Source organism: Canis lupus, chromosome 25, assembly GCF_048164855.1.
Source record: "Canis lupus baileyi chromosome 25, mCanLup2.hap1, whole genome shotgun sequence".
Taxonomy (NCBI): domain Eukaryota; kingdom Metazoa; phylum Chordata; class Mammalia; order Carnivora; family Canidae; genus Canis; species Canis lupus.
In genome coordinates this window covers 18306534-18325705 of record NC_132862.1, presented here as the reverse complement: position 1 = coordinate 18325705, position 19172 = coordinate 18306534, and the positions used below count along the sequence as shown (strand labels likewise).

The following is a 19172-nucleotide window of genomic DNA, read 5'->3' as shown; positions in this document are numbered from 1 at the left end:
CAGGTGGAGGGCAAAGTAAGAATCTACTTTTGAACATGAAAGAGTAAGGGTTAGGTGGACCTAGAGAACACTGATGGACAGGAACATTGTCTTCTTAAGGAAGAAGTTCTGTATCTGCTTCAATACATGAACAAATGGACTGGGAATGCCTGGTATACTCAACATTATTTAAAGATATTAAAAACAAAAAAAAAATCCCTCATACTTTAAAATCACATATACAAATATCCATAGACAAATCCCCTAAAATATCTAAAGACTGTCCCAGTTTTGCTTCCTGGTGGATCTTCCAGGATTAAATGACCATAAATTATAGCTTTTGGTAATTGATCTGCAAGATAGAACAATTTACTGATTATAAGTCAATTGAATGGTGGGAAACTGTCAAAAATGTTTAGTTTTATTTTCAAGAGACTCCCTCTGGCAAAAAATAATAATAATATAGGACCTGTTGTCTGTTTTGGACATTTCTAGGTATTAACAGAATTACGTCGTCATATTACAGAAGACAATTTATATTTTTAATTTCAATAGCAAGTGGTATGTATCCCGGACATTGAAAAACAGTATCAAATCATTTAGATAAAAGTGAAAATGAAAGAGGAGAGGCCAACTGCATCTGTGTTTGATTGTGTTTAACATTGTTAAAAATGTTTCTCAGGGGAAGCCTGGATGGCTCAGCTGTTGAGAGGCCGCCTTCGGCTCAGGGCATAGTCCGGGAGTCCCGGGATGGAGTTCCACACTGGGCTCCCTGTGGGGAGCCTGTTTCTCCCTCTGCCTGTGTCTCTGCCTCTCTCTCTGCGTGTCTTTCATGAATACACAAATAAAATCTTAATTTTTTTTTTTTCTCAGACCACCTTGGTGGCTCAGTTGGTTGAGCTTCTGGATCTTGGTTTTGGCTCAGGGTTGTAGAATTGAGCCTCTCTCTCTCCCTGCCATCCCATCAGGCTCCCGACTGAGGGAGGAGTCTGCTTGAGTTTCTCTGCCTCTCACCCTCCTCCAATCCCTGCGGGCTTGTGAGAGCAGGCTCTTTCTCATTAAAATAAATAAATCTTAAAAAAAAATTTTGTCCTAAAGAGGCCATCATCATAACTGTCCTTTCTCTTTTAAGAGGCATTAAGATGCAAATTCTGAAGATTATCAGTAATTGGATCAATCTGAGTTGTGACATAACCAATTCCTAAGTAAAGTCTGAAGAAAAATTAATAAAAGTTGCAAATAGCAACATGCACTTTCTTACACTACACACAAAAATAAATTCAAAATTAAAGACCTAAACGTGAGATCTGAAACCATAAAAATCCTAGAAAAGAACATAGGTAGTAACTTTTCTGACATTGGCTGTAGCAATTTTTTTCTAAATAGTTCCCCTAAAGCAAAGAAACCAAATAAAAAATAAACTATTGGGAGTACATCAAAATAAAAAAGCTTCTTCACAGTGAAGGAAATAATCAACAAAACTAAAAGGCATTGATACTGTTTTTCAATGTCCGGGATACATACCACTTGCTATTGAAATTAAAATGCAAGAAGATATTTGCAAATGACATAGCTGATAAAGGGTTAGTATCCAAAATAAATAAAGAAATAATACAACCCAATACTCAAAAAAACAAATAATCCAAAAACTGATCAGAAGACATGAGCAGACATTTCTCCAAAGAAGACATCCAGACGACCAACAGACACATGAAAAGATGCTCATCAACACTTAATATCAGAGAAATGCAAATCAAAACTACAATGTGATATCACCTCACACCTGTCAGAATAGCTAAAATCAGCAACACAAGAAACAAGTATTGGCAAGGATGTGGAGAAAAGGAATCCTCTTGCATTCTTTTTTTTTTTTTTTCCCTATTGCATTCTTGATGGAAATGCAAACTGGTGCAGCCACTGGAAAACAGTATGGAAGTTCCTCAAAAAGTTAAAAGTAGAACTACCCAATGAGAAATCAAACTACTGGGTATTTACCCAAAGAATACAAAAACACTAAATCAAAGGGATAATTGCACCCCTATGCTTTTGGCAGCATTATTTATAATAGCCAAGACATGGAGGCAGCCCAAGTGTCCATCAATAGATGTGTGGATAAATAAGCCACCCAAGTGCCCAATGACACCAGCTTCTTCTTTTCTCCTGGGATCAACAGATTATGAGAGGGAGAGAAAGAATACCTTTTAAAAATATTTTGTTGGGATGCCTGAGTGGCTTAGTGGTTGAGCATCTGCCTTTGGTTCAGGGTGTGATCCTAGGGTCCTGGGATGGATTCTCACACTGGGCTCCCCACAGGGAGCCTGCTTCTCACTCTGCCTATGTCTCTGCCTCTCTCTGTTTGTCTCTCATGAATAATATACATAAAATCTTTTACAAATATCCTTTGTCTAAATACTTTGATCATATTTCAATAGTATTTAATTTCTTTTAGCAAAAATTAAGTGATTTACTCTAGATTTTCACTGCAAGTTGATGAAATGATGCTTTCTCAAGGTGCTAACAGATTTCTTGTCTGAGTGCTCACCTGCATTCCTGCTGTGCTGGAATTCTCAGGGTCCTCTACCTGCATTCCTGCTGTGCTGCTTGGGAGTTTTGTTCTGTTCTCTACGAGTTGTTCACAAGACTTTCACCTGACCTTCAGCAGAGCATCATTCAGGGCAATATAGGCAGCTCCAGGCTGGAGTCAGAGAATCAGGAGGATGACCTGGGTCTCTGTAGCACTATTCACACCCCTGCAGGCTCCCCAGAGCAGCTTAGCCACCCTCCTGGATAGACCCAGCCTTGAATCAAAGGTAGATAATGTTGGACACAGTTTATACTGAAGGATATGAAAGATCAACTATCCTAACAGGTACTTTTATTGAGAGGGGCTAGTTCTGTCTCCCACTGCCCGCTCAGAGAAGCCTGGAAGTTTCCCCAAGGCCTCAAAGTTGCTTTCTCCGTGACAATTCTCTCCTGTTGGTGCCACACGGAACCATCAACCAGGTATCAGTGTCTCTACAGGGATCGATTGCTCTGCAAACACTCCCTGAGCACCTGCTCAGTAGGGAGCACTGTCCTTGGTACAAAGAGGGATAAGGAGTGGACTCCTCTGACCTACAGAAAGCATGTGACCTGCACTTACAGTGTGGTCAGTGAGCATTTGCAGAGCAAAGACTATCTACAGAACATGCGCCTACATTTTTATATTGTTATTCATTAATTGTCAGAAAGATCCCAGGGTGTGTTATTACCATCCTATCATCATCACCATAACTATCATCATCATCATCATCATTATACCCATTTTTCCCATGAGACATTTTGGATTCAGAGAAGTTAAGTGACTCATATGTGGTCACATAACCTGTCTTCTCCAATGTTTCCCATTACCCTGTATCTGCTTAGTCTGCCTGTTGATTCAGGAATCTCCCTCTTCCTCTACAATCTTGCTGCCCCAAGTGTGTTCCACAGACTCCATCTGGGCATCACCTGGGAGCTTGTTAGACGTGCAGAGTCTCAGCCCCACCCAGACCTACCAAATCAGACACTGTATTTAACAAGCCCCCCAGACAGTCTGCCTGCAGGCTGAATTCTCAGCAGCACTGCTCCATGAATCACCAAAGAAGCTCCTGCTACAGAACCCCTCTGGCTCCTGTCTCTGCAGGATGCAGTTCTGTAAAGGGAAAACTAACTTGACTCCATAAATTTTGGTTTGTAAGTGCCAGAGCAGCTTATTACAAGGCAATTTCAACTAGAAGGCAGTTTCCTATCACAGATACTGAAAAAAATTATATTTCCCACACCGATTTTACATTTAATGATTCAGTTTGCAAACATTGATCATGGTGTGTTACTGCGAGGCTCTGTGTGTGATGTGGGTCTCAGTGGTTTCCCATGGGAGGCTACTCCCTGCTTATGGTGATTCAGCCAATTCCTGGTTTCAGAGTTGCATGTTTATAATAAATTGCATCGGCAGCTCTCTACATGGTGCTTTCTTATTGATCCATTCATTTAGTCAACAAATATTTGAAGAGTGTGCACAAAGCACTGTAGAAGTCTATTATGTTTACATGTACTCAGCTTTTACATTAAAGTATCTGCTGAAGTAATGATTCAATGGACACACACACACACACACACACACACACATTTTTCAGAGGGTAGATTGAGGGAGAGGGAGAGAGAATCTTTTAGCAGGCTCCACACCCAGTGCAGAGCCTGACAAGATAAAATTAACCATCTCAGCATAGGAGTATTACAAGATGCAAAGCCTTCTGAGACACAGAATATTTCCTCTTAGCTTTGAACTATAGGATGACTCTGTCTTTGTTTGGGGACAACAAAAAGACTGTCTTTTGAAGAGTCATTAGATACTGAAGATTCAGGCTAACAAGTCTGTTTCATGCCACTTTGAAAGATGTTTTTAAAAAGAAAGTCATCAAACCCAAGAAGTTTATAAGAGGTAACTGGTAATTTTTAAAAATAAGAACTATTCATATAATTTACATATAATTCAGGGCAACTTAGTGTCCAGTTCAGTGGATTTTGATAAATGCATATAGCCCTGTAACCATTACCTAAATACTTTCTATCACTCCAGAAAGTTTTTATTGATAGACTACTTTCTTTCTCCCATGTTTCATGTGGAGTAACATATAATGTATTTTAATTCTTATTTAACATTTTGAAGAAGGCAATATTATTCCCATTCTAAAATTTTAATAGAGAAGATCACAGCATTTGTCCAATAACCAGCTATTTACTCAGTGATAACAGAATTTGAACCTGGGCACAGTTTCTCCAATTCCTTAACTACTGCAGGGCACTAACTCCCCAGATACTTCAGCGCCATACTTTCCATTTGCAACATCAAATCTAACCAGTTCCATGAGCAAGCCTCACTCAGCACTCCCCTTCCTCCATTTATTCCCATAGGTAGTTGTGCACTCCTCTGTAATCCTTATCATATTACAGTTGATCCTTGAACAATGCTGGTGTTAGCAGTGCCATGCCCCTGTGCAGTTGAAAATCCATGCAGAACTTTTAATTCCCCCAAAACTTTACCAATAGCCTACTGTTGACCAGAAGCCTTTCGGATAACATAAACAGCTGATTAACATATGTTTTGTATGTTGTATGTATTATACATTGTACTTTTCTGATAAAGTAAGCTAGAGAAACGAAATGTTATTAAGGAAATCACAATGTAGATGGAGCCCTTGGGTGGCTCAGTCGGTTAATCATCTGCCTTCAGCTCAGGTCATGATTCCAGAGTGCTGGGATGGAGCCCTGGGGCTCCCTGTCATCAGGGAGTCTACTTCTCCCTCTCCCTCTGCCTTCCCACCCTCCCCACTAATGCTCTTTCTTTTTCTCAAATAAATAAATAAAATCTTAAAAAAAAAAAAAAGAAAGAAAGAAAGTCAAAAGGAAGAGAAAATACATCTATAGTACTGTGCTGTATTTAGTGAAAAAAATCTGGGTATAAGTGGGCCCACACAGATCAAACCTGTGTTGCTCAACCAAAATTTCTTCTACTTCTTTAATCCCACATACTACTCCAGTGATCTGAAGATAAGAGCAATTCAATAAATATTCACTAAATAAATAAAACACAGTTTCATAATTTTGAATATTTATTTAAGTTTTCCTGCTTTGAATGCTAATGAGGAACATTTTAATTATTCTTTTCATGTGTCTGGATTGGTGCAGCACTGTGAATCATAGAGACATGTTCTGAAGGAATAAGAATAATAATTTTAAAGAATAATACTAAGCTTCATTTGGAACAATAAGAAAATAACAATTAGAACATCCAGTTATTGAGCATTTACCACCTAACATACTCTGCTAAGTAATTTATTTGCTTATCCACATTTGTTAATGAAAAACATAGTCTCTAAAATCAGACTTCTTAGGCTCAAATCCCATTTCTACTTCTTATTAGCTTTCTTGTGTAAATTATTTTATAACCATGTGTTTCAGTTTCCTCACTTTTGATTTGGGATAATAATTACTACACACCTATATAATTCATCAGAATTGAACAATTAAAAATGCTTTAAAAAGTGCCTGACACATACAAGGCATTCTTATTTTGTTATTATCTCATTAAATTAAAAAAAAGATCAATTATCTTAACTTACCTTTCTTTTTTTATTATTTTTTTAAATTTTATTTATTTATGATAGTCACACAGAGAGAGAGAGAGAGAGAGAGAGAGAGACAGGTAGAGGGAGAAGCAGGCTCCATGCACTGGGAGCCTGACGTGGGATTCGATCCCGGGTCTCCAGGATTGCGCCCTGGGCCAAAGGCAGGCACCAAACCGCTGCACCACCCAGGGATCCCTTAACTTACCTTTCTTAATTAATTTGGTAAATCAAGAAGAATATTATGGTTCATACTCCTCACAAAAAAAAAAAAATTAAGATTTCAGAATTATTTTTCCCTGAACAGATTTTTGACAGAATGACCACATTAGACTCATGTATAAAACACATATCTGAAATTAAGAATGGCACTAAATATAAAATGACACCATTAACAAACAAAATCATTAACTCTGGAAATCTCATTTTAAAGCAAACTCTAGGGGATCCCTGGGTGGCTCAGCGGTTTAATGCCTGCCTTCGGCCCAGGGTGTGATCCTGGAGTCCCGGGATCGAGTCCCACATCAGGCTCCCTGCATAGAGCCTGCTTCCTCCTCTGCCTGTATCTCTGCCTCTCTCTCTCTCTCTCTCATGAATAAATAAATAAAACCTTAAAAAAAAAATAAAGCAAACTCTAAGGTGAGAAAGCCTAAATGGCAGAACAATAATTCAGAATTCCCTTGGTTGACATTAGAGATGAGCAAAATGCAGACACAAAATGATCTGCATTTTGTGGGGTTATTACTAAAAGTGAATATTTAGCTAAAAAAAATCCAATATTTTAAAAGACTGAATGTTTTCCCCCTATAATCAGTAGCAAGACAAAGAGGTCTGCTCTCACCACTTCTATTCAACCTTTTACTAAAGATGACAGCCAGAGTAGTTAGGCAAGAAAGTAAAATAAGATGCATCCAGATTGGAAAGAAAGAAGTAAAGTTGTCTTTATTTTAAGTTAACATAATCTTGTACCAAAAAATGGCTAAGTAATACACTAAAAAACATTAAAACTAATGAATAAGTTCAGCAGTTTTGTAGGATATCAAAATATATATACAAATATCAGTTATATTTCTATACAATATCAATGAACAATGTGAAAATTAGATCAAGAAAACAATACCATGTAAAATGAAATAAAAAATAAAATACTTTGGAATAAAATCAATAAAACATGTACTCTAAAATTATCAAAAAATTGTTTACATAAATTAAAGGAGACCTAAATAAACGAAAAGCTATCCCATGTTCATGGAATTGAAAATTCAATATTGTTAAGATGGCAAACTGATCTACAGACATAGCCCAGACCCTATCAAAATTTCAGCTGAATTTTTTGTATTTCAGATGGACAAATTGAACCTAAAATTCATATGGAAATTCAAGATACCCAGAATAGCCAAATAATTTTGAACAGGAAGAGCAAAGCCAGACGACTTGTACTTCCCAATTTGAAAACTTATTTAGAGCAATAGTAATCAAGATGATGTGTTACTAGCATAAGAATAGATATATAGGGGATCCCTGGGTGGCTCAGCGGTTCAGCACCTGCCTTTGGCCCAGGGTGTGATCTTGGAGTTCCGGGATCAAGTCCCACTTCGGGCTCCCTGCATGGAGCCTGCTTCTCCCTCTGCTTGTCTCTCTGCCTCTCTCTCTCTGTCTGTCTATCATGAATAAATAAATATTAAAAAAAGAATAGATATATAGATAAATGGAATAGAATAGGGAATCTGAAAATAAACCCTCACATTTACAGTTAATTGATTTTTGGTAAAGGTGCCAAGATAAGTAAATGGAGAAAGAATCATCTTTTCAACAAAAGGTACTGGAAAAGCTGGACAGCCATGGGCAAAAGAATGAAGTTGGACCCTTACCTCCTGCCATATACAAAATTAACTCAAAATGAATCAAAGGCTTAAATGTAAAAACTAAAACTTACAAAATTGTTAGAAAAACATAGACATACATCTTCACGATCTTGGATTTGGCAATGATTTCTTAAATATAAAACCAAAAGCATAAGCACCGAAGGAAACGTGGATAAATTAAACTTCAGCAATATTCAAACTTTTGTGCTTCAAAGAATACTATGAAGATAGTAAAAAGGCAACTCATAAAATGGGAAAACATTTTCGCAAAACATATATTTCATAAGGGATTTGTCTCTAGCATAATAAAGACTTCTCAGAACTTAATAATAAAAAAGATGGGGAATCCCTGGGTAGCTCAGTGGTTTAGTGCCTGCCTTTGGCCCAGGGCATGATCCTGGAGTCCTCTGATTGAGTCCCACATCATGCTCCTTGCATGGAGCCTGCTTCTCCCTCTGCCTGTGTCTCTGCCTCTCTCTCTCTCTCTCTCTCTCTCTGTATGTGTGTCTTTCATGAATAAATAAATAAAATCTTTAAAAAATATAAAATTAAATTTAAAAGATGAAGAAACCAATTAAAAATGGGCAAGAGATCTTAACAAATATTTTTCCAAAGAAGATATGCAAATAGCCAATAAACACATGAAAGGATGCCCAACATCATTAGTCAAGAGAGAAATGCAAATCAAAATCGAAATCATACTGAGAAATCACTTCATATCCACAAGGATGGTTATAAAGTAAGATAATGAGAAGTGTTGTTGAGGATATGAAGAAATCAAACCCTCAAACACTATTGCTAGGAATGTAAAATGATACAATCACCTTGGAAAACAGTCTGGCAGTTTCTAAAAAGTTTAAAAACAGTTATCACTTGACCCAAGAATTCTACTCCAGGAATATACCATCTACAAAAAATTTGTCCATGAATGCTCATACAAGTATTATTCATAATTGCCAAAAGTAGAAATAGGGAAAATATCTGGTATATCCATACAATGGAATATATATATATATATTTAAGATTTTGTTTATTTATTCAGGAGAGACACAGAGAGAGAGAGAGAGGCAGAGACCCAGGCTGAAAGAAGCAGACTGCCCTAGGGGAGTTCAAAGTGGAACTCGATCCCAGGACCCTGGCTGGGATCACACTGAGCAGATGCTCAACCACTGAGCCACCCAGGCTTTACAATGGAATACATTTTGACAATAAAAATAAATGGAGTATCAGTATACACACTGCTGCATAGATGAAAACTAAAAACATAATGCTAAATGAAAGAAGTCAATGACAAAGGACCACATATTGTGTAATTCCCTTTTATATAAATGTCCAGAATAGAAAAATGTATAGAGACAGAAAGTAGAGTAGTGGTAGCCTAGGGCCAGGAAAAATGAGGGCTGATGTGGGTGATAACTAAAGGGTGTGGGGTTTCATTCTGAGGTAGTGAGGTACTCTAAAATAGACTATGATTATAGATCCACAACTGTGAATATACTAAAATTATTCACTTTTATATCTGAAATGGGTGAATGGTATGGTATATCAGTTCAATGAAACTGTTACCAAAACCCCCCAGAAATATAAGGCCATAAAAAATCTGAATGTGAAAGAAGAAAAAAATGCATAAAGACAAATCAAAAGAAAGGTAACATAGTTATACTAAAGTCAGGCAAAGTAGATTTTATTTTCATTTTTTACAAGATTTATTCATTTGTTTGACAGAGAAAGAGAGTAGAAGTAGGGGGAGCAGCAGGAGAGGGAAAAGCAAGCTCCCAGCCTACTGTGGGGCATGATCCCATGACCCAGGAACATGACCTGAGCCAAAGGCAGACACTTAACCCACCAAGCCACTCAGGGACCCTACAGAGTAGATTTTAAAGCAAGATGTGCTATGAAAGATAAAAAAAGAACATTTAACTGTGATAAAAGAATCAGTCTACCTGGTAACACAACTGTAATCTGTATGAACCAGTAATACAGCTTCAAAATACATAAAAGAAACACTGATAAAACTGGAAGGCAAAATAGACACTGCATACCAAAATGAGATTTTATTTTTTTTTTAAGATTTTATTTATTCATTCATGAGAGACACAGAGATAGAGGGGCAGAGACACAGGCAGAGGGAGAAGCAGGCTCCATGCAAGGAGCCCAATGCGGGACCCGAACATGGGAATCTGGGATCACGCCCTGAGCCAAAGGCAGGCGCCCAACCACTGAGCCACCCAGGTGTCCCCAAAATGAGACTTTAGCACACTTCTCTCAAAAGCTGACAAAACAACCTTACACACACAACCAGGAAGAATATAAATAATCAGAAAAACGCATTAATGAATTTGCCAAACTGACATTATAGAACACTATAACCAACAATGGAAGAAATTACTCTTTTCAAGTACACAATAGAATGCTTATCAAAGCTGTCCACATGCCAGGCCATAATGCAAGCATCAACAAATTTTTAAAAATTGGCATCATTTCTAGTATTTATTCTGACCAGAATGGAATTAAAATAGATATCATTCACAGAATCATAACTGGAAATCTCCAACCTGTTGGAAATTAAGAATACACATATAACTTTCACTTTTGGCTCAAATAAGAATCACATTAGGAGTCAGGAAATCTTGTGAAGTAAGTGAAATGAAGATATGACACTAAAATTGTTCAGTTGTAGCAAAGGAAGTGCTTAGAGAGAATTTTAGCTCTCAATACACATGTTAGAAAAGAAGAAAGATTGAGATTTGGTACTTTTAATTTTCATCTCAAGAAAGTGAACAAAATAGAGCAAATCAAGCTCAAATAAAGTAGACAAAAAGAAACTGCCTGCAACCTAATCATTAATCATTAGTTGTTTATTTTTATTGTTAGCACAGGTACAAGAAGTGGAAGACTCATCCATTTCTCTTCAGGGGCAACATCCTCATTGTAATAACCTCCCCTTTTTGAGGGGAAATCAGCTAGCGAAGCTTCTGGTAGAAATTCCAAATGAGTATCTGGCTGGAGAGTGGGAAAGGAATGAGTGGAGGTAACATTTATTGCACTGTCCCATGTTCCAGACAATCTGCTAAGCATACTGCCTGTGTGCTTTTTCAACACTCTTTTTTTTTGTTGTTGTTTTTCTTTTTTCTTTTTTTTTCTTTTTCTTTTTTTTTCTTTTTTTACACTCTTAAAGGAACCTGGAGGGTAGTGATTCATGTACCCATTCAACAGATCTGGCCACTGAGTCCCATGGAAGTGGAACATCTAATCCAAGCCATATAGCTAATGAGGGCAGAGCTGGGATTCAGACAGCAATCAGCCTGAGCCTAAAACCACAGATGTGCCCATCATCACAGGGACCCTTTATCTATGGATGAATGAATCCTGGTTAAATCAGGCTGCTCTCAGCTGGGAGAGCATTGTTTCTATGCTTTTCCTTCAGATCATGGGATAGCTGAGCATAAATATTTGTGTGAGCTTTGGAGTGATGCTGGCTTGGGACTATTTCCCTCCACTCCCGACTCACCTCCATGCACTCCTGGCACAGAACTGCCCCATATGTGCAGAAGCAAGGCCCTAGTGGGGCAAGCATTCTGCTGCCTGGGTTCAGGGCAGTGACCTCACTGAGCTGATGAAGACATCAGGAGCCTTCAAAGGAGTGAAACAGGAGGGATTCAGGACAAACATTTCCTCAGCACCTACTCTGTGCCAGCTTCTGTGTGAGGTCTTTCTGTGAGCTGTGTCTTCCTCTCTGCTGCTGATAACTAGACAGCGTCAGAACCTTCTCCAGCATTATATTCCTCAGTTTTCAGCTGGGGAGAGAAGTGTTAAAGGCAACTAAAGCTTGACCACTGACGCCGCACAGAGTGGGCACCCCAACCGCCTCCCATTATTGCTGTACTGACCTCAATCTGATCCTGCAGACCCACCTATGTTGGGGGAGGGTATGAGGTATAGGTGATCTATTCTTTCTTTATTTTTTTTAAAGATTTATTTATTTATTTATTTATTTATTTATTATAGACATAGACAGAGAGAGAGGCAGAGACACAGGAGGAGGGAGAAGCAGGCTCCATGCCGGGATCCTGACATGGGACTAGATCCCGGGACTCCAGGATCTTGCCCTGGGCCAAAGGCAGGCACTAAACCGCTGAGCCACCACCCAGGGATCCCCGTGATCTATTCTTTAAAAAAAAAAAAAGATTTATTCATTAATTTGAGAAAGAGAAAGATAGCAAGGAAAAAGAGAGAATCCTCAGGTAGACTCCCCACTGAGCCTGGAACCTGATGCAGGGTTTGATGCTAGGACCCCCAGATCATGACCTGAGCTGAAATCAAGAGTCAGCCACTCAGCCAACTGAGCCACCCATGAACCCCTGATCTACTCTCTTAGTGCTAATTATGAGTGTAATTTGGGGATTGAAAAAAATTAATGCTCCCCTACCATACAATATGAATATATCCTCCAGATAGTTCTGTGTGGCTTCTGGAAAGTCAAGTAAAAAAACTAGGGTGAACACCAATAAATGAGATACTGTATTTCCATTGCATTGCCTAGAAATGCACTTCGGTAAACTTGAACCCGAAGGAAGCTACACAAAATATAATCCAATTTTTCTTTTTCTGAATGGGAGAACTCATTCAGCCTGCATGGCAAAGTCATAGAAAAATAGATGCTTTAAACAGATATTTTTTGTCAGATTATTTAAAATTTATTTCTCAAAATATGGTATTTTTAAAAAGTGATAATGTCTAATTTTATGTGTAATTTAGTCTGCCAGACAAAAGAAAATAATAATCTTTTTCAATTAAAAGATGTTTTTGAGATCCAACCAAAACCAAACAAAAGTAAGAATCAACCAAGGCATAGTAACTAAGGGGGATCCCGTACATTAGGATTGCTGCTGCTCAGTGGATCACCAAAGTTCTTGATTTCAGCTACTGGCATTTCTTAAATTCTCCCTAAATGTCAACATTTTTACAAAAAAAGCAGTTGCTTTTTATTTTAAATTAATGTGTCAAAAATTTTAGACAGAGAGCTAAAAAGTTGATCTAACTTGGTAAACAAGTCCTTAATTACTGAAAGAAAATGTGGTGAAGCTTTATTTGCTTTTGCTAAATTTCTCGTCTTTAGGATAGAGCCAGCAAACAGATGAGGCAAATACGTTTATTTAACACATGGGAGAGAAGTGTCACTACCGATAACCAAAGCGAAAATTTCATCTGAAAAACCAATGTTTACTAGGAAAATTTACACCCTTTGAACATGATTTAGTTCTAGTAAACGTTCCTCTTTTAAATATGTGATAAAGTTGTTCCCGGTCCCAGTATCCCATTTTCAGAGATGTGATCTTTTAGAGGCTCCTAAGAGAAATGTAGAGAGAGGAATGTGGGGCCTGATTACAAAACACTGGGAATCTTTGTTCATATTGTGATGGACATTTGGATCTGCTGGAGCTAGGGCCTCAGTGTTTCTTACCTAACTCAAAGTGGACAATCAGAATAGAATTTTTATGGGAAAGAAAAATTTGTCTTGTCATTGCAGCATTTCTCAGTACCATGCAACAACCTCCAGCCTCCTTATCTCAGCAATTAACCACAATTATTCACATCATGGAAAGTGAGCCACCTACTGTGATCTTAGCTCCAACTGTCCCAGGGAAGTCTTTTCCCATTTTTCTTTGTGAGCTGTTACCACTGATACATTTAATCTGATATCAAGCATCAAGTGATCAGGAAAATCCACATACGAGCATTTCTCAAAATGTAGCCTAAACACCACTTCTATCAGTATCACCTATGGTGTTTATTGTCAGTTCTGGTCCCTGGGTCCCTCCCCCAGACCCGCTATGTCACTGAAGGGCCATGGCTAGGCATTGTAATGTATACAATAATACTTATGGCACTAAAATCTGATAACTGTTGATCTAGAGTAAAAGCAGAGGATTATTGATCCTTACGTATTTATATCATTTGATAAGGAAGTACAAGTTTCTAGAGGGAAATAATACGGCTTTATCCTAGAACAATGTTTACTTTGCTCATCTCATTTAACGAGTGTCTTCGTCTGTCCAAGCTGCTGTAACAAATGGCACTGTCTCGGTGGCTTATAAATAGAAATCTTATTTCTCATAGTTCTAAAGGTTGAAAGTCTGAAATCAGGGAGCTGGCATGGTTTGGTAAAGGCCTTTGTTTGAATGGCAGACTTCTCACACGGCGGCAGAAGGGGCAGGAAGCAATCTTGGATCTCTTTTATAAGAGCACTTATCCCATTCATGAAGTCTCTGCCTAATTAGATGACCTAATCATTTCCCAAAGGTCCATTTACTACACACTATCATATTGGGCATTAGGATTTCAACATATGAATTGGTGGGGGCAGGTTTGAGGGTGGGGAGGGACACCAAACATACAGACCACAGCAACCAGAATTTCTTGGTTCTATCCAGTGCCAATTGCACATCCTCAATAGAAATTCTGAGTCATTATATCACATTATTTTCAAAAAGGATTCAAGCACTCTTTTCTCTAACTTCAGACTTAAAGTGGACCCTTGGCTAATTGGATAGAATATGTAATGAAGTGTTATCTACTTGTACAGCCAATTCAACCATTTTAATTTTATTCTTTCAACACATATGACTTCGGGATTTAGATATTATATCTGTTGATGTAATAAAGAAAAACAACCTGTAGACTTTGTTACATATGACATTTGCCTAGTGAATTCAGAGGAAATTTTATTTTACTAATTATTTTATTTTCTGAATACGCCTGTCAATCTGGTTCAGATAATTAACATGATATTCCTTTATAAATGGGGCCTAAGTTAATATTTGGCTTCCGGTTTCCCTAAATTATTTATTATGCAGTCAAAATACATGCATTAGGAAGTTTTAATATTGTTTGATGCCATCTCAGGGGTGATCTGTGTTGTCAGAATAAATAGGTCATTCATGTTAAGAAATTGCATAAAAACTATCTGAAATTTCTTGTATGTCTTTTCAGTATTCCCTCTTGGTTTTACATTTAAGTAACTCCCGAAAAAATTAACTGAATGGGAAGCTTACTTATCTCTCTAAAATGGCAGTTTCAAATGGCTCCTGCTTCTTTCATTTGCTTTCTTTCTTTCAAATTGTGCATATGTGTGTATGTGTGTATGTTGGGAACATTTAAGCTCTACTCAGAAAATTTCAAATATATGCTATAGTTTTGTTAGCTATAATCACCATGCTGTACCTTAACTGGACAAGTTTGTACCTCTTGACCAGTGTCTCTCCACTTTCTCCACACCGAGCTTCTGGTAACTAACCACCATTCTACTGTTTCTATGGGTTGACTTTTTAGATTCCATATATAAGTGAGATCATACAGTATTTCGATTTCTCTGTCTGATTTATTTCACTTAGCATAATGCCCTCCAGATTCATTCATATTGTCTTGAATGGGAGGCTTTTCTTCCATTTATAGCTGAATAATATTCCATTGTACATGTTAATGGACATTTGGGTTGTTTCCATGCCTTGGCTATATAAACAATGCTGCAATAATCATGGGGATGTCAAGTTAGGTTGTTTATTTGACACTTTTCTTTCTTCTTAATGTAGAAATTTATCACTATAAACTTCCTTCCTGCAATTGCTTTTGCTGGATCCTGTCTAGTCCCTGGGTAGATGGCACTGCCTCTAATTTAGAAAATCAGTAGGGTTGTGCTAAGACAAAAGTCTACTTCAGGGTCTACAATTAGTCCTTAGACAGTGGACTTGATACCAGGTGTGTAGGAGATGTGGTTCCCACCAGGTCCCTGGAAAATTCCTGCTGGGTCACTGGGTAGGTCCCTGGATGAAAAGAACTAGCCCTGGACTATGGCTTAGAGGTACTAGAACTGAGTCCTACTACTATTTCAGGGTTCACAGCCAAGATTACGTTTGCAGATATTGCTCAGGAGCCATGAATGAGTGAGTGCGTCTCCTACTAAGTGTCTGGATAGGTTGCATTGATCCCTTACCATGACTGGAGCCAAGTATATGGCTGTTTCAGGATCTCCTGAGATACAGACAGGAGTGTCTCCTGACAGATCCTGTGCCAGCAGGACAGTTTGTGGACTGCAGCTGGGAAGAGGTAGAGCTAGTATAAGGCCATTTCAGAATCTGTGGGTGTGTAGACGGGAGTATCTCCTCTGGATCCCTGGACTCACAAGACTTCTTGCAGACTATAGCTGGGAGGGCGTTGGACCTGAGTGTGGGGCTCTTCCAGGATTGGTGAGGGAGTAGATTGACATGTCTATTTCTGGGTCTATGCCGGCAGACTTGCTTACAGACTGCAGCTGAGACGGGCCTGGAGTCATGAGGAGACCCAGAGTTTCTCTTGCCTGGTTCCTGCCAGCAAGTCCACCCACAAACTACAGCTATAAGGGGCCTAGAGTATGGGGCCCCTTTAGGATCTCTGAGAGTACAGAGAAACATGTCTTGCTGAGTGCCTATGGCAGCAGGGTTGTTGATACACTGTGGCTGTGAGGGTCTGAAGCCAAGTTACTGGGCTCTTTTAGGATCTACAGTCAGGCTAAGTCTGGTGGGCTTATCTCAAGGATCTCCCAGACGGTAGCCAAGAAGGTCTGGAGCAGATTCACAGGACACTCTAGAGTCCACAGCTAGGACTAAGGTTTGTAAGCCTATTACCTGGGAGGGTATGACTCCTTTTGGGTCCCTCAGTGTATGGTACTGGTGACAGGATCAAGCCAAACGAGGCTGTGTTAGAGTCCTCTGGGATATGGAGTTATTTCCATTTTTGTGGCTGGGACCACAGTCAGTGACTCAGGACTGGATGCAGTCCTGCCTTCTCAAAATGGCTCTCTTCAGCCTTGGACTATGCAAGAGTCTCTCACAATCACCTACCTGAATCCAAAAGCCCCCACAAAGCCACTTTTGTCCATTGATAGCTGCCAAATTATTGTTGCTGAAGAGGAATACAAGCAGAAGACCTCTTATTCAGTCATCTTGTTGACTTTTTCTTTCTTTTCTTTAAAACAGCTTTACTGAGTTATAATTCTCATATATTCAAACTTAAAGTGTACAATTTGATGGTTTTCAGTGTATTAGTGGCATTGTGCAACTCTCAGCATAGTCACTTTTAGAATATTTTCATCTACCTGCTAAACTCCACATTTCCTTGACTTCACACATCAATTCTCTATCCCCCACGGCACTAGGCAGTCACTAATCTACTCTTTGTCTCTGTAGATTTGCCTATTCTAGATGTTTCCTATAAATAAAATCTTCTAATGTGTTGTCATTTGTGAGGCTTCTTTCACTTAGCATCAAATTCCCAGTGTTCACCCATGTTGTAGCATGTATATATACTAATAATCTATTTCTTTTTATTGATGAATCATGTACCATTGTATGGATACATCACAAATACATCAGTTGATGGACATTTGGATTATTTCCACATTTTGGTTATTATGAATACTGCTTTTAAGGTCATTTGTGGAACAGTTTCTATATGAACATACAGCAAGCACTCTCATTCTCACTACAGATAATTCAGGTTTAGAGAGAAATCTGATTATGAGCAAAAAATAATTCAAATGGAATTCATATGGAATTCAAATGGAAACACATTTCAAATGAATAAGAGTTCTCATTTTAAGGAAACCCTTAGGTGATTTCCTTTGTAACATTCCCTCCAGCTGAATTTTGGTAGATCTTTGTTTCCCATTTACTGCCAAGCATTTAGTTTGGCTGGAGGGCTAGGTTTATATAGTATAGGAGAGCAGTGAAAAAACAGCCATAGAAAGTGGCTGTATTACTGAGAATCCTGGATGCTAAGGCTTTTTATGTATGCAAACAATGGGTAATTACGGATTATCTCTGATGCCCCTAAATTTAGAGTGAGTAAAATAAAAGTAGCCACCAGATACGGAGGCTGCAGAAAACTACCATAGAAGCAAAGAAAGAGAGAACTTCAAAAAGAAGAGAATTCAACAGTGAAAAATATTTCATTCTATAAAAATCAAGGATGCTAGGGCTGAGAGAAAAATTTAGGAATTCACAGCTGATGTTCAAGAGATCAATTTGAACTGATCTTGGATACTAAGTTTCAAATTAATAAAAAAGGGGGGGGGGAAGAGAAGCAACAGTGCCAGCCCCTCTTTATGTTAAGAAGTGGCAATTTAAGCGTGCTTAATTTCTAAAGAAAGCCAGTGGTAATTAATATAAGTCAACAATTTCAATATGAAAGCTATTCTTTATGAATCTCTCATATTGGAACTATACTGTACAGAACCTTGGCTGATTTCCTTCTAGGTTCATCGAAGAACACAAATGTTTGTTGAAGGAGTCAGTATTCACACAGCATTCAAGAATTCTTTTACTGATCATAAAGTTGAGGGTCCACTTCTGGGTTCTCTATTCTGTTCCATGGATCTATGTGTCTGTTTTTGTGCCAGCACCTCACTGTCTTGATGACCACAGCTTTGTAGTACAACCTGAAATCTGGCATTGTGATGCCCCCAGCTATGGTTTTCTTTTTTAATATTCCCCTGGCTATTCGGGGTCTTTTCTGATTCCACACAAATCTTAAAATAATTTGTTCCAACTCTCTGAAGAAGGTCCATGATATTTTGATAGGGATTGCATTAAACGTGTAAATTGGCCTGGGTAACATTGACATTTTCACAATATTAATTCTTCCAATCCATGAGCATGGAATATTTTTCCATCTCTTTGTGTCTTCCTCAATTTCCTTCAGAAGTGTTCTGTAGTTTTTAGGGTATAGATCCTTTATCTCAATTAATATTCAACAAAGGAGGAAAGACTATCCACTGGAAGAAAGACAGTCTCTTCAATAAATGGTGCTGGAAAAATTGGACATCCACATGCAGAAGAATGAAACTAGACCACTCTCTTGCACCATACACAAAGATAAACTCAAAATGGATAAAATATCTAAATGTGAGACAAGATTCCATCAAAATCCTAGAGGAGAACACAGGCTACACCCTTTATGAACTTGGCCACAGTAACTTGCAAGATACATCGATGAAGGCAAGAGAAACAAAAGCAAAAATGAACTATTGGGACTTCATCAAGATAAGAAGCTTTTGCACAGCAAAGGATACAGTCAACAAAACTAAAACACAACCTACAGAATGGGAGAAGATATTTGCAAATGACATATCAGGTAAAGGGCTAGT

General features: G+C 38.3%; 1 long non-coding RNA gene across 1 annotated transcript in view; it reads right to left on the bottom strand.

Annotated features, from left to right (window-relative positions):
• Window positions 1-16868: 16868 nt before the first annotated feature.
• The window catches only part of LOC140616834 (uncharacterized), a 99704-nt gene continuing 97400 nt past the window's right edge, over window positions 16869-19172 (bottom strand). Inside the window, exon 6 of the long non-coding RNA XR_012017167.1 lies at window positions 16869-16930. This is a non-coding gene — a long non-coding RNA (uncharacterized lncRNA). The remainder of the gene's footprint in view (window positions 16931-19172) is intronic.